Source organism: Leptosomus discolor, chromosome 1 (assembly GCF_034619465.1).
Source record: "Leptosomus discolor isolate bLepDis1 chromosome 1, bLepDis1.hap2, whole genome shotgun sequence".
In the NCBI taxonomy this organism is placed as follows: domain Eukaryota; kingdom Metazoa; phylum Chordata; class Aves; order Leptosomiformes; family Leptosomidae; genus Leptosomus; species Leptosomus discolor.
Window position 1 is genome coordinate 188,316,313 of NC_141391.1, and position 15,104 is coordinate 188,331,416.

At 38.6% G+C, this 15,104-nt stretch overlaps 1 protein-coding gene across 2 annotated transcripts in view; it reads right to left on the bottom strand.

Moving 5' to 3' along the window:
* Positions 1–15,104, bottom strand: part of IMMP2L (inner mitochondrial membrane peptidase subunit 2) — a 453,181-nt gene that overhangs the window by 68,110 nt on the left and 369,967 nt on the right. The gene's annotated exons all lie outside the window — the stretch shown is intronic.

Below are 15,104 nucleotides of genomic sequence, written 5' to 3' on the forward strand. Positions count from 1 at the left end.
TGTATAAATACCTGAAGGGAGGGTGCAAAAAGGATGAAGCCAGGCTCTTTTCAGTGCTGCCCAGTGACAGGATCAGTGGCAATGGGCACAAACTGAAACACGGAAGGTTCTCACTGAACATCAGGAAATACTTTTTCACTGTAAAGGTGGCTGAGCACTGACACAGGTTGCACAGGAAATTGTGGAGTCTCCATCCTTGGAGATATTCAAAAGCCATCTGGTCACAGTCCGCAGAAACTGGCTGTAGGTGGCCCTGCTTGTTGGACTAGATGACAATTCTGTGATTCTGGGACTACTTCTTTTACCAGTAGTACCAACCTAATCCCACTTATCCAAAATTCACCTGGTATTTCCTATACTTTCTCGCCTATGCTTCTCTATCCTGCTTCTACCTTCTATTCCACATGGCTACACACACTCTTATATCAAAGGCCCTCTTATAAGGCATTGTCCATAACATAATGTCTACAGGAAATGGAGGGTTAGCACTCAGCAGTTTACAAAGGTTAGTGCTCAAGCAAGAAAAGACTTTACCTTTGTTTCTTCAAGAAAAAAAAATTAATTCTTCTCCTTCACCTTTTATTTTTCTTGTAGTATCAATCTGTGAGGCCCTTAAGGTACAGAGGATGTACATCTCGGTTTGATTTGACCAATAGTTAGTATTTTAGTATTTTGGTAACCTCCCATAATTTAGACTGTACTGTGTCAAAGAGTTTACCAATCAAGAAAATTTCAGAATACGCTAAAGAAAAGCTATCAGCAGTCATGCTGCTGTTTTTTTTCCTGTTTTTTTTTTTAAAATCACATCAAGCTAGCAATAGGAAATACATACTGTCTCATGCTAATAGGAAATACAGTGAAATTGAGGCCTTGCTGGTTATAACTTGGAAAGTAGAGCAAAGCAAAATATTGCAGCTAACAACAGAATCTGTCCCAAACTCTTGGCCTGTCTTTGAAGCTGAAACAATAATAAGCTTATAATAAAAGACCAACGTTCTTGCAATATTCAGGATTGCTATTGAGGCAGGATAATCTAGTGACTATAGTAAATATTGCATCTCTGCCAGCCATTGATGGTCCAAAGATTCTCCGTTTGAAGATCACAGTATCACAGAATGGAGGAGGTTGGAAAGGACCTCTGGAGGTCACCTGGTCCAACTCCTCTGCTCAAGCCAGGCCACCTAGTGCTGGTTGCCCAGGACTCTGTCCAGATGGATCTTGGGAGGAAGATTTCACAACCTCCCTGGGCAACTTCTTACTCCCTTTGGAAGCACATCAACAAACCTCAAGTTCCAAGACTTAGTTTCTTCTCGCTCATGTTATATACTTTCCTCCTCTCATTAAGTTGCAGTATTCTATAAAAACTGGATATTTTTCTGTCTTTTAACCTGAATTCTTCCAGTAGAGGTAATGACGAGATAAATGTGAAGCCTCCTCAACCTTTTTTTAACTGTGAAGTTTGCGCTAGAAATACTTTTCTGGGTTTTTTAATATATTCCCAAGCTAATTTGATACATAAAACTACTGTATCAAAAACCATACAGCACTGGTTTCATGTTTGCAACAGTGAATAATAGATATTCTTGCAGCAAAAGGTACTTTTAGATTAAAAAGAGAAAAAAAAAAAAAAAGATAACCTATTTTATCTTACAATGGTAGATTTCCAAGGAGTCATATATGCCTGTAAAAACTTAGAACCCTAATTTGCAATTGATTCATTAATCCTTTTTCTTTTCATACGTCTTTGCATAGCAACAGAAACTCACACATGTTCTGGGTTTGCTAGTTGTGACTGTTCTATTCCACAAAGTATAAAAAACTCCATTTAAGACATCACTGTGTTTTGGTAGTCTGAGAAACTGAGTGTTAGAACTTGCTACATGGTACAAATTAATGCAGTAAAGTGGGTCAAAATTTGGTTATGGTTTCTTCTGTCTTGATTTTGTTTTGCTCAGGCCTCACATGTCATCAGACTCACAGGATAAGAGATCCTGCACATACGGGCCCATGGCAGACACATCTGCACACTGGCATATGCAGCAATATGCTCTAGTCATGCCAAACTGTATGACAAAGGAGGGTTTATGGCATTTGAGGCTGTCAGGGAATATGCTATCACAAGACATATTCCTCAGCTTCAGTGCATCATTGCTTCCTTCTTTCTACTCTGGTCTAGTATTCTGGTGAAAACAACAGGTAGGTCCTACAGTGGGAGAAAAAGTATGCATCTCATACCTCAGTCAGCTATAGAAATCAGGCAGACTTTAAGATCTGCATTTTGTTTTGCTGTTATTTAGAAGAAGAAGCAGTACTTTCCCCCATTAGATGTTATTTAAGCTGATTGTAAATTCCATTGACATCTTTTCTAAAGACAAAGTTGCAATACAGCCATTAATATCTGCTATTTGTGTGGAATACCTTGCCACTGGACTGTTCACAAAGTACAGCACCGACTACCTCTTCTATTAGAGCTCTTAATCATAAACTATTGTCTGAAGGTCAGACTACAAAAAAACACAGTTATGTTCTCACGGCTCCCCATTCTGTTATAATTCTTCCTGCACTAATCAGATATTTACTTTGCTACTGAACACTGAGAGGTCATTTAGAATTAGTACCATATGTTGAAGTAGCTCCTCGGCCACTTCAGCTTATGCAGAATTGTGCATAGTCTCAGGCCGTCACGGCCAGACTCCTGCCAGCCCTATTTTCTCCCCCATCAAGAGCCCAATGCAAAGGACCCTTCCACACCTTTTGATGTGGATTGACTGCACGAGTATTGCTCAGACACCAAAAGAATGACAGTAGAAGGCTTGGCTTAAATATCAGTTGGTCACAGCTGTTATCTGTTTATTTCAACAGTCTTAATTAAATAATTAATATTGGTTACCACTTGTATACTAATCTTTCTCATCATATTTAAAACAAATACAGGGTGCATTAGTTTCTCAACAGTCATTTGAAAACAGGTGAGCAACAACTGTGCATGGAAGTGTTCTGACAGTGGAAACAAGTTTGAGAAGCGTAATGTTTAACACCAGGTTATGAGGTTTATCTTAAATAAACAGTTAAACCGTGTTTAGAATTAAATACAAAATATCAGAACATTTAGGGTTTTGTGCTTTGCTAATTTAGAATAAATAAATGAATACAGTAAATTTAAAATATAATTGGAATGTAGCTCTCTCATTCATGTTTCACATATAGCACATGAAAATGTCAAGTAAAATGGAAAAAAACCTGTATTTTCGTCTCCATTACAAGTATTTCCTCCATCTGACACTTTTCCCGCATAGTCCGAACTTAAACAATAGACAAGTCTTTAATGTACATGGGACATGTACATTAAAATTGACTATGCAAGAGAAAATCATTAAAATCCCTGGGAAAGGGTCTGAGGGTGGCAGTCAATGACAAATTAACACTGTAACATTTGCCAAACAGCAAATCTCATTCTTGCCTGTTTTAAAATTTGGATTCTGTGTGACACACAGAAGCCAGTAACTTTTCTTTATGCAGCACTCATGAGGCTTCCCCTGGAGCAGTGTGCATGGTTATGCACGATACTAAGAAAGAAGTACATCAGTTGTGAAGGAATTACAGAGTAGATGACCACAAATGATAATTTCTTCAGGATTTACGAGAAAGTCTTGAAGGACTTGTGTTTAATTTAGAAAAAAGAAATCTGAAGGAAATACAGCAACTGTCTTTTAGTAAGTAAAATCACACACAAAAAGGTAATGATTAACTGCCTTTCATCTTCACTAGAGGAAGGACTGGAAGAAATCAGATGACTGCAATGAACAAGATCTTGGTTTGTGAAGAAAAGCTAACTCTAAAAATAGTGAAGGACTTGAAAAGACAAGGAAATTGTTAGATCTTCTTCACAGAACAGGTTAGACATATGTTCAAGAAGGTCTGTGTATACTTGGTCCTAACTCCATGCAGGCAGTGGCCTAGGTTGTCACTGAGCTTTCAAACAGCCCTGCATTTCTGTGCTTCTTTGATATCACAAATTGGAAGCAGAAATATATACCTACATTTCAACTTTTTAAAAAGAACTACATATTGGTTGGGAAAAAAGGAACTCACCAGAAACAAAACACTATAAATGTTAACACAAACAGTAACTTTCTTCAGCTCAAAGAAGTAATAAACTTTGACTCACAAATATAAATTCTATTTTGCAGCATGCAATTTTATCTGTGGTATTTTCTAAAAGAACATGTTATCCTTGTGTAGTTTGATTTGAAAAGAAAGGAAAATAGAGCAAACAAGCATTTGTGTAGAGTATCTACAAAAATAGCAAATTAACTCCTTTTCCTGGGAAACTCATTGAAACCTCACAGCCAAAACTGAAACTCTACCACTACAGGACTATGTTAAAGCACTTGCTGCTATAATCTTCTGTAAATGAACCATACCCAAGATATTATGAGTACTTGCTCATCTATAATCCCAAAAGGACTGCAATTTAGGACATATGGAGAAATTAGTTATGTTGTGTGTGCTAAATAGTCTTTTCAATGCTTTTCAAACCACTCTTTATGCACACTGTCATATATCTTTGAATCAGTTGAACAGGGACTTGCTGGAGAAAACATTTCCACAATTAATTTCTTGTTTGTTTGGGTATAATAGCATGTCATGAAACACTCACTGAACATAATTAGCTCCTTTACACTACTAATCCAAACCTTTTTGGATGAAAATACTGGCTTGCCAGATGGTGAGAAACAGCATGTTATCTCACCAACTGGGAAATTTGAATTCAGGTTCGCAGGCCACGGGACAGCAATGGCTGTATGTCATGGAAAGGATACAGGAAGCCCTCAAGGGTAGGGAGTGAAGACTGCCAGTTTTTGCTAAACAAGACATGGTTCTGTCTGTGAAGGGCTTATTACACCAGTGGTACTATAATCATAAGAACGGCAACAACAACAGCAACAACAACAACAACATTGATAATAATAATAAGGTTTTGGACAAGGCCAATCTTCATTTATCTATCATAAAACTCCAAAACTCTTGCTAGAGAATTACATTTTGCTAGTAGATAGAAGTATTTCACCTGTTTTCCACACAGTGACACCATTTAATTCACTTCCACATTTAATCCTTTGTCTTTTACTACTATTTTGTATTCTGTCACTGAAAATATTTTTTCTCCAGCAAACCTGTGGTGAAGAAGAACGTAAACTCTGCAGCAGCAATAGCAGCAGCAAGTAAATTAAAACATGGAAAGTTTTATGAATTAAATATGAAACTGGGTAATGCAATCAGTTCTGTACTATGTACATTATTTATTTTATTAAATTAATTTGACTAGCTCAGTTTCCAGGGTGCTAAGGTTTTCATATCAAAGACACAGTAGGGTACTGTAAGAGAAATGGAAGAGAAGCTGATGGCTTTGGAGCTGAGCAGAGTGCATTTTGGGATCTGGCAAAGGAGACTGCTTGGGATTTTGGGATACACACATTTTGGAAATTTTGGCTACTTTAAGAAGCAGGATGATAGTTTACTGTGTTGACATTTAATCTGTGAGCATTGGGCTACAAAACTAACACCTCAGAGAAAAGGATGAACAACTCACACTTCCTTATGTCATGATTTCAGTCTTTGTGTGAACTAAGACATCATTGCAATGGTCACATAGCATTTCCATTTTGAAATCTCTTTTTGATGTATTATCCCCAAGGGATACTGTAACAGATGGCTATTCAACAAACATGCAGTCTTCCAACCCATACGCCTTTATCCCCAGCTACACTTTAGAAACCAGTAAAGTGTAAAAAAATTACTGTCAGTCCTACACCAGAAAGGGTTGTAAAATTCTGCTCCTAAATTAACAAAAATCCCCTTCAAATTTTTTTGAAAGTATCCTACTCAGTATACACTCACCACTTTTTCAAGATTATCTTGCAGCAGATATTTTTCTGTTCTTTGGAGATTCAATATTTCTAAAAAAGCTACTTATACAACTAATCTGCTGACTGTCTATCCATCCTCCTCCCCCATACACAAACTTTTCAAAATGTTTTATACAGAAAATATGAGAGTCCCATTTCCTGTTAAATAATTGTTGCTAATACGTTGTTCATATGTCTTATGAGGACTAATGGGACTATCACAGCATTTCTCCTTCCAAACAGAGAGGTCAGCTTCTTCAAGCAATTTTCAAGGAATTGTAATCAGGATAAAAGGTTTCCCAGCAGGCAACAGACTGGCACAGATATATTTGAAAAGAAGTTCACTATGGGGAATAGAAGCTAAAGAATAGATGGCTGCAAGTTACTACATTTTTGATTTGAAATACATATGAATGTACTTATTTCTAAAGAATAAGGATCATTTTCGGTGACCACAGCATGTAAAGTATTTAACACTCTTAAGAGGAATGCATCAATAACGTTTAGTTTTTTGTAATTCTGGATAGCTATTTATGGAGATTTGGATAAATTTATCCCAATATATGATAAAGAAGTGTATTTCTTTTATGAACAATTAAACAGAAAGCTTATTGAAGAGGACAATTATTTTCTCTATATTTTTACAGCATACAATACAGCAATGACATAAACAGATGCTGATCAATCTGACAGAATTAAGAATGGGTGGACAAAGTGAAAGAGCTAGCTGTAAAATGTTTGTAAAGCATGAGAACACGATCACATCAAAACTATTTCAGATTGTCTTAAAAATATGACTTGAAAGCTGTCTGAAAAATCATAACAAAGGCAAACTGTATTATTGGACGGCCCCATGTCCCAGTAGGGGAGAGTGTTAAATGAGCCAGAGGAGGTTTCTGCAGGATGGTCCTCTGGCTTCTGCTGCTGGGATATTTGGTGAAATTCTTGTGGAGAACTGAAGACCTCTGCCTTGTACAAACACTGACTGCCATTCTGGTTACATTTACAGTCTTTCATTTGTAATAACATCATCTGTAATTGCTTGTTTGTAAATCATTTATGTAGTTTTATAATCATTCCTTAATAAATAACAACAAACATTTAGCAAAAATAAATCATGTCTCAGATTAGAACATTCTTCCAAAATAACAGCTAAGATTCTAACCAAGAAGGAGCCCCCCAGCTGACCGCTGAGAATACGGAAAATTATGAAACCTGATATCAAAGGACATCTGATCTTTTAAAAGGTCTGCCCTTCAAAGAGAAAAGGGGAAGCTGTCAGCCGCAACTGGCAGGCACAGGCTGAAAAAAGTATCTGCATACACTGGAGAAACAGAGACCATTTGAAAATCACTGAGAAATCCTAAGCACAGTTAGAGCATGATTCATGCATGTCTCTGTATTTTGGTTGCTGTGACACTAATTGTAAAAACTGATGAATTGTTACTAATAAATCCTGCTTCTGTGTCCCCACACTGCTATCAATCCCATACCAAATGACAGGGGTGAACTCAAGGGACCGAAAGATCATTTTGACTCTATGCCTCAGCTGGGAGCTCTGGGCACTTTCCAACTTACTATCTCAAGGAAAGTCTAAGATGTGCAAAAGCCCATTCTTATGGCCATGGGTGTAAAGACCTCAAGGAAACTGCAACACTTCCCATACTGGATGATCGGGAGAACAGGAGTACTGGGATATCCCAAATTCCAGCCCCAACCTCAGGTCACAGCACATCTAAAAGGCTGAGTAGTCATGATTAAAATCAGCTCTCAAACTACTTTGTGCTTTAACAATTATAAAGAATTACCAAGCATGGTCGCTGCTTATAAAAGATGGTAGAGGCCTTTAACCAAAGTTTTGCAATCCAAAATAAACATTGGTGTATTCATGCCTAATATCAGTTACTATAAGTTTCATGAAGCATAGAAGATGTGTAGAGTTTATAAAAGATGCCATCATCTTAAATTGTTTGTTTTCAATTTCATTCTTTCCTAGTTCAAAAAACAGATGCTGTTTTTGCAAGGCTGAGTATAAAATAACGTAATTTGATTAGGAGTCTGAACAGACAAGGGAAAGATTTTGCCAGAGTGAAAAGAGATCCCAGGCAGAAAAGAAGGCATAGCAGTACAGAGGAAGGAATGAAATCAAACACTGGAGCTGCACAACTGTAAAAAGCAGAGCTAGCTAAAGCTCAGCAGCATGCAGCATGCAGCAAGAGCAGAGATGGTACAGAGAGTTTTGCACTGAAAGATGAGGAGCTCTGACTTGACAAAGGGAAAAAACACAGATGAGTGGAGATCGAGTATTCATTCCACGTGATGTAGGCTTCAGCTATTATTTTGTAATATTTGCTAAACAATAGCAGTGGTTTAACCAGACTCAGGATAAGATATTTGTCCCTGACCTTTGACATTTGCAATTATAGAAAAGGTTAACCACGACTGAAAGTGCAAACAATATTAAGTGAATGAGTTCAGTTAAGTTTTGCAATGGCAAACAGATAATTCAGAGTCCTGCATAATCCAGGAAAATGGGCCTAATACAAGAAAATGTTAATCCAGCCTTAAAAGTGTATTGCATTTTCTCTGAAAAACAGAAAAAAATCCTTCCTGAGAATTCCCAGGAAAGTGGTAATAGAGAAAGAAATCTAGAATTTGTTTCTGTTAGCAAATTATATTGAGTTTACCTGAAATGTAACAATGCCAATACAATTTTGTAATTTTGTTTGTACATAAATATCCACCTTTGCAGCACTTAATAGGAAGGAATCTTCCCTGCTTAGCTTTAGCATAAGAACTGCCAGAAGACTGGCTGCTGGTGTAAATAGCTTGCCAGTGGAAAGGCTACAAGTCCCATAGAGACAAAATTCCTCTTATCTACAGCTGTCTAACTTATATTAGTCACTGAGTTTCCTGTATTGCTCATGGCACTTCTGGAGGGTGAGTCACCCATCCATCTAAAACCCCAGTTTTTCAATGGTGTGAATCACCTTCTAGAGGTGTCATAGGTGAAAAGGTGACCCTAGAGGATGAGTTGAACTTAGTGCTCAATGTCTAAACAGCCAAAGGAGTGTAATGTAGCCAAAACAAAAGCCTGTGACACTTACAAATTATAAATTATAAAAAATAAATCAGGATACAATTAATTCGCTCTTCCTTGAACACAATAGTAATCCAACTAAAATAGTGTAACCAGCAACAGTATATGTCTTTTGCAACTCTGTGAATGCATAGCCAGACACTATGTACTTCACATAACTACATGAGCAACATGACTACCGAAGGAGCAAACAGTGGACACAGGAGATACCCAAGTGATGCTAGACAGACCAAAATAAGAGCAAAGGACTGCAAATAGTCATCCTGCTGAATACACAAGAAAGATGAATGGCAAAATCAAAGATCAGACAAGAACGACGGAATCTTCAGTTTGGGATCAGGACAAATGTTTCATGCACAGAGGAAGACAAAACATGAATAAAACTAATGTTAATATTTACTTGGAGTAACAGAATGTTGTGCAATGTTACCTGAATTAAAATCAAGATTGAAATCAGAATAGAATAGAATAGAATAGAATAGAATAGAATAGAATAGACTATTTTCAGTTGGAAGGGACCTCCAATGATCATCTAGTCCAACTGCCTGACCAATTCAGGGCTGACCAAAAGTTAAAGCACATTATTAAGGGCTTTGTCCAAATGCCTCCTAAATGCTGACAGGCTTGGGCATCAACCACTTCTCTAGGAAGCCTGTTCTAGTGTTTGACCACCCTTCGGTAAAGAAATGCTTCCTAATGTCCAGTCTAAACCTCCCCTGGCACAGCTTTAAACCATTCCCAAGCATTCTACCACTGGATACCAGGGAGAAGAGATCGGCACCTCCCTCTCCCCTTCCCCTCCTCAGGAAGCTGAGGTCACCCCTCAGCCTACTTTTTTCCAAACCAGACAAATCCAAAGTCCTTAGCCATTTCCCACAGGACATTCCCTTCCAGCCCTTTCACCAGCTTTGTTGCCTTCCTCTGGATGCACTCGAGGACCATCACATCCTTCTTAAATTGTGGGGCCCAGAACTGTACTCGAGGTGAGTCCACACCAATACTGAATACGGGAGGATAATCACCTCTCTTGACCAGCTGGTTATGCTGTGTTTGATGCACCCTGGGATGGGGTTTGTCCTCTTGGCTGCCAGGGCACCCTGCTGGCTCGTGTTGAGCCTGCTGTCAACCAGCACCCCCAGATCCCTTTCTACAGGGCTGCTTTCCAGCCACTCCTCTCCCAGCTCATACTTGGGCCCAGCATTACTCCATCCTAGGTGCACAATCCAGCATTTCAACTTGTTAATTTTTATTCCATTAATCATAGCCCAAAGCTCCAATCTATCTAGATCTCTCTGCAAGGCAACTTCTCCCTCAAGAGAGTCAAAAGCACCTTCCAATTGGTATCATCAGCAAACTTGCTCATGGTTCATTCAACTCCTGCATCCAGATCATTGATAAATATATTGAACAGAAATGGTGCCCGAATTGAACCCTGAGGAACACTGCTGGTGACTGGTCGCCAGCCAGATGTAGCCCTTAAATAGCATAAAAACATCAAGCACCAGGAGGAAAGATTGAGAAGCAAGACAAGCCCACTAAGTAAGTATAAGTGTAAATACTAACAGTTTTGTATAAATGCTGATGATTAATAATGTGTAAAAATGAACCATTAGCATGAAGTGTGCTATTAATGAACAAGTTTAGCAAAGTTTTCTTTTCAAGTTTAAAACTGGCCTCGTGTCAGTCTTAAAAATACTTGCATCACAGCAATCTCTAATTCCCTGAAAAATATAGACATACGTACCATATTTGAATCTGGACCCATATTCAGTCGCAGCAGTAATGTGCATTATGCTAGATGACTAACTAAACTAAACTAAATGCTCAAGTTCTTAACAGCAAAAGTTGCATACAGGCTTACTTTACTGAAGGATGTGATTTTTTTAATTTTTTTTTTTTAATACTGTAAGTATTCAAAACACTTTCAAACTGTAATAGGTCTGCGTGGCAAGGCTTTGGTAGCAGTGGGTTACAGGGGTGGCTTCTGTGAGAAGCTGCTAGAAGCTTTCCCTATGTCTGATACAGCCAATGCCAACCAGCTCAAAGACAGACCCACTGCTGGCCAAGGCCAAGCACATCAGTGACAGCGCTATCGCCTCTGGGATAACATGTTTAAGAAAGGAAAAAGTTGTTGCACAGCAGTAATTGCAGCGAGAGAGATGAGTGAGAATATGTGAGAGAAACATTCTGCAGACACCAAGGTCAGTGAAGAAGGAGGGGTAGGAGATGCCCCAGGTGCCAGAGCAGAGATTCCCCTGCAGTCTGTCGTGAAGACCATGGTGAGGCAGGTTGTCCCCGGGCAGCCCATGGGCAGTGGAGCTGATCACTGCCTACACCCCGTGGAGGACCCCACACCTGCATAGGTGGGTGCCTGAAGGAAGCTGTGACCCCGTGGGATGCCTGCACCGGAGCAGGCTGCTGGCAGGACCTGTGGAGAGAGAGAAGCCCACGCTGGAGCAGGTTTGCTGCTAGTGACCCCATGGGGCGACCCAGCCTGGAGCAGTCGGTTCCTGAAGGACTGCACCCCATGAAGGAGACCCACACTGGAGCAGTTCATGAAGAACTGTAGCCCATGGGAGGGACTCATGTTGGAGAAGTCATGGAGGACTCTCTCCCATGGGAGGGACCCCGCATTGGAGCAGGGGAAGCATGTGAGGAGTCCTCCCCCTGAGGAGGAAGGAGAGGCAGAAACAACAGTGTGATGAACTGACCACAACCCCCATTCCCTGTCCCACTGTGCTGCTTGGCAGGAGGAGTCAGAGAAATCAGGAACAAAGTTAAGCCCAGGAAGAAGGGAGGGGTGGGGGGGAAGGTGTTTTAAGATTTTGTTTTATTTCTCATTACTCCTCTCTGAGTTGATTGGTAATAAATTACTTCTTTTTTTCCCAAGTTGAGTCTGTTTTGTCCATGATGGTAAATGCTGAGTGATCTCCCTGTCCTTATCTCGACCCACAAACCTGTTATATTTTTCTCTCCCCTGTCTAGCTGAGGAGGAGGAGTGATAAAACAGCTTTGGTGGGCACCTGGCATCCAGCCGGGGTCAACCCACCACACAAACTCACAGTCTAAGATATCATACTTTCCTTACTTCTGTAATTTTTGTAGAGCAGGAGTAGTGGCAGTCAGATTAGATCAGTGTACAAAATTTCACTCTATGCCAAAAGTAACCATAGAATCATAGAACATCCTCACTTGGAAGGGATCCACAAGGATCATTGAGTTCAACTCCTGACTCGACACAGGGCAACCTCAAAGTTAAACCATACATCTAAGAGCATTCTCCAAACGCTTCCTGAACACCAACAGGCTTGGGACCATGACCACTTTCTTTGGGAGAGTGTTCCAGTGCTTGACTACTCTCCTAGGGAAGAACTTTTCCCTAATACCCAATTTGAACTCCACCTGATGCAGCTTTAAGCCATTCCCTCACATCCTATCACTGAACACCAGAGAGAGGAGATCAGCACCTCCCTCCACTCCCCATCATGAGGAAGTTGTAGACACCAATGAGGTCATCCTTCAGTCTTCTCTTCTACAGGATGAGCAAACCAATTATCCTCAGCTGCTCCTTGTAAGTTGTCCTCTAGTCCTTTCACCATCTTTGTTGCCCTCCTTTGGACACATTCTAACATTTTTATATCCTTCATATATTGTGGAGCCCAAAACTGCACACAGCACTCAAGGCTGCATGAATTAACATTGATGTGAATTTGCAAATATAAAAAAATGTTGAGGTTTGAAAATGTATTTCTAAAAGTAGGTAATTTTTAGAATCTGTTTCTCCCATAGCCACTTTTTCCAGTGCATACTATTGAGTCTTTTTATTTGTGTAAGAGGAGGAATGTTTGGAAGCATGCTAAACAGAATGGAGAAAATGATTGTAAGGTATTCTCCTCCTTTGAAACCCCATCTCACTCAAAGATATACGCAAATCTGGACAAAATTTTTTATCTGCAAACATCCGCAAACTTAACTGAGTTTGGATAAATCTCAAAAAAATCTGACGGGATTCATAGATTCTTTTCTATCAGAACTTACTTATTCTGATATTTATAGCTAAAATATATGTAAATTAACAATATTGTAATAAAATTTAAAACACTGTTTTAAGCTCTTTCTTTTAAAGATTTTAGAAGACAAACAAAAAAGCAAAAAGTTGGAAACTTAATATTTGATATTTTACTAAAATGTTACTACTGCATATCTCCAAATAACAGAATTTTTGCAAAGCTTCTTTATATCAAGCAATATCCCTCTCTTATGTTTTTATTCTGCTAGGAAACATACTTTTTAATTCTAAACTGAATTTAAATAGGAAACATTTTCCAATATATGCAAATCCAGCATTATCACACTGTGCATTGTTAAATAAAGTTTCAGTAGATCTTGTAAAACTGCAGCAATGGCAGCATAAACCTCTTTTATACAACTGAGATAAATAAATCTCCGGAGAAGGTAGATTCTTTTCTATTGCCGTAAATATGGAAGTGTATTAAACTTCTGAACTGCGGTTTAGTTTAGGAAAATGCTAAGTGCCCACTTTCACTATCAGCTAAGATAAAGGTTTAGTATGAATCATGTGCACTTTAAACAGTACTGACAAGAACAATGTATTATTAAGCATTGAACTCTGCCACGGCAAATAATATTTATCTGACAAAATATAACTAGTGACTGACATTTTCTATATTAATGTCATGTTTCATTATTTTAGAAAATGTATTTTCTTAATTCCTACAGAGTGCCCAAGGTGTATGAAGCTTCAGTAGATGTGAGAGCATACACTCTCTGTTCTGAGTATCTCACAGACTGACTCACAATGGAGAATGTAACACTCGCGGAGTCAAATGTAAGTGATATAAAAAAGGGGAAATTAAAAAGTAGTATAAATATCTGTAATGTAAAGTCATGATATAAAGCCAAAAAAAGTGACGCTTCAGAGAGAATTTAGTGGAACAAACTGAGAACCACGGGCAATATTTGGAAGTTAGCCCACAAACCCCGTGAACCTCTAACAGCCCAAATTGAATTCCTAATTTCAAGGTCTAAGAACTGCTACTTCCATTAGCAAGAATAAGAAGTGTTCCTCAAGGGACAGTTAGACAATTGAGCTCCTTTTCTTCCTGTGTTTCAAGATATGTGGCTAAAAACCAACTGTACTTCCATTTCAACAATCAAAGCACTGAAAAGAAAAAAAAAGGGGGGAAAAATGGCTGGTGGATTCAGAAAGCTGCTTACTAATAAAAAAGTCAACTAATGCACTTCATATGATTTAACAAAAAACCTGAGATCAATCTCTGTTAAGAAGACAGGAAATACATGAAGCTTATTGTAAAAAAATGTATTTTGCTTCTGGAAAAAGAGGGAAGGAGAAAAAAGCGAAGAGAAGGAGACAGAAACACCGGGAAAAAAGTAAAAAGTGACTTAGTTTTTTTTTTAATAAACTCAGGATTTAAGAGTGGGTCTTAGGTTCAGAGTTCACCAGACTTCAATAAATGTCCTGATTTTCTCTGGAAGGTTCATCAATGGAAAGAATCAGGTATGCAGCATTACTGAGACCTCTCATTAAGTGCCTTCTTAGAAAAACAGATTTAAATGCACACCTTACCTTACCTCTCCATTATTTATAAAACCTGTTTGCACAACATTTTTTTTGAAATAGCATTTTTGAGCTTTTGGGTAAGCCTTCTCAAGCATTTTTAGTTTATCGAGATCTTCATCCCTACTACAAAAATAGTACATATGCATTTCAGATGCACTGCTGTCCACAGTGCTTGCCTTGGGACACTCTATTAGCCTGCATTTGAAAGTGAACACTAGGAATTTGACAAATGTGTCAGAAAAAACAAGATTGAAATCATTAAACATACAGATATCCATATATTTAATGCAAGATTAATGTAGAGGAAAGGTGCTAATTTGACAGTTGTCAAATGTCAGCTTGACAAAAAGGTAGAGATGTGCATTAGCAATGCCAAATCTATACGGAGTTTATACTCTCTAGAGCATACAGAAATTGCCACATTCAGCAATGAAAAATAATTCAGTCTAAGAGTGCAACGTGATGCTAGTTTTATATTTTTGGTGATCTTGAA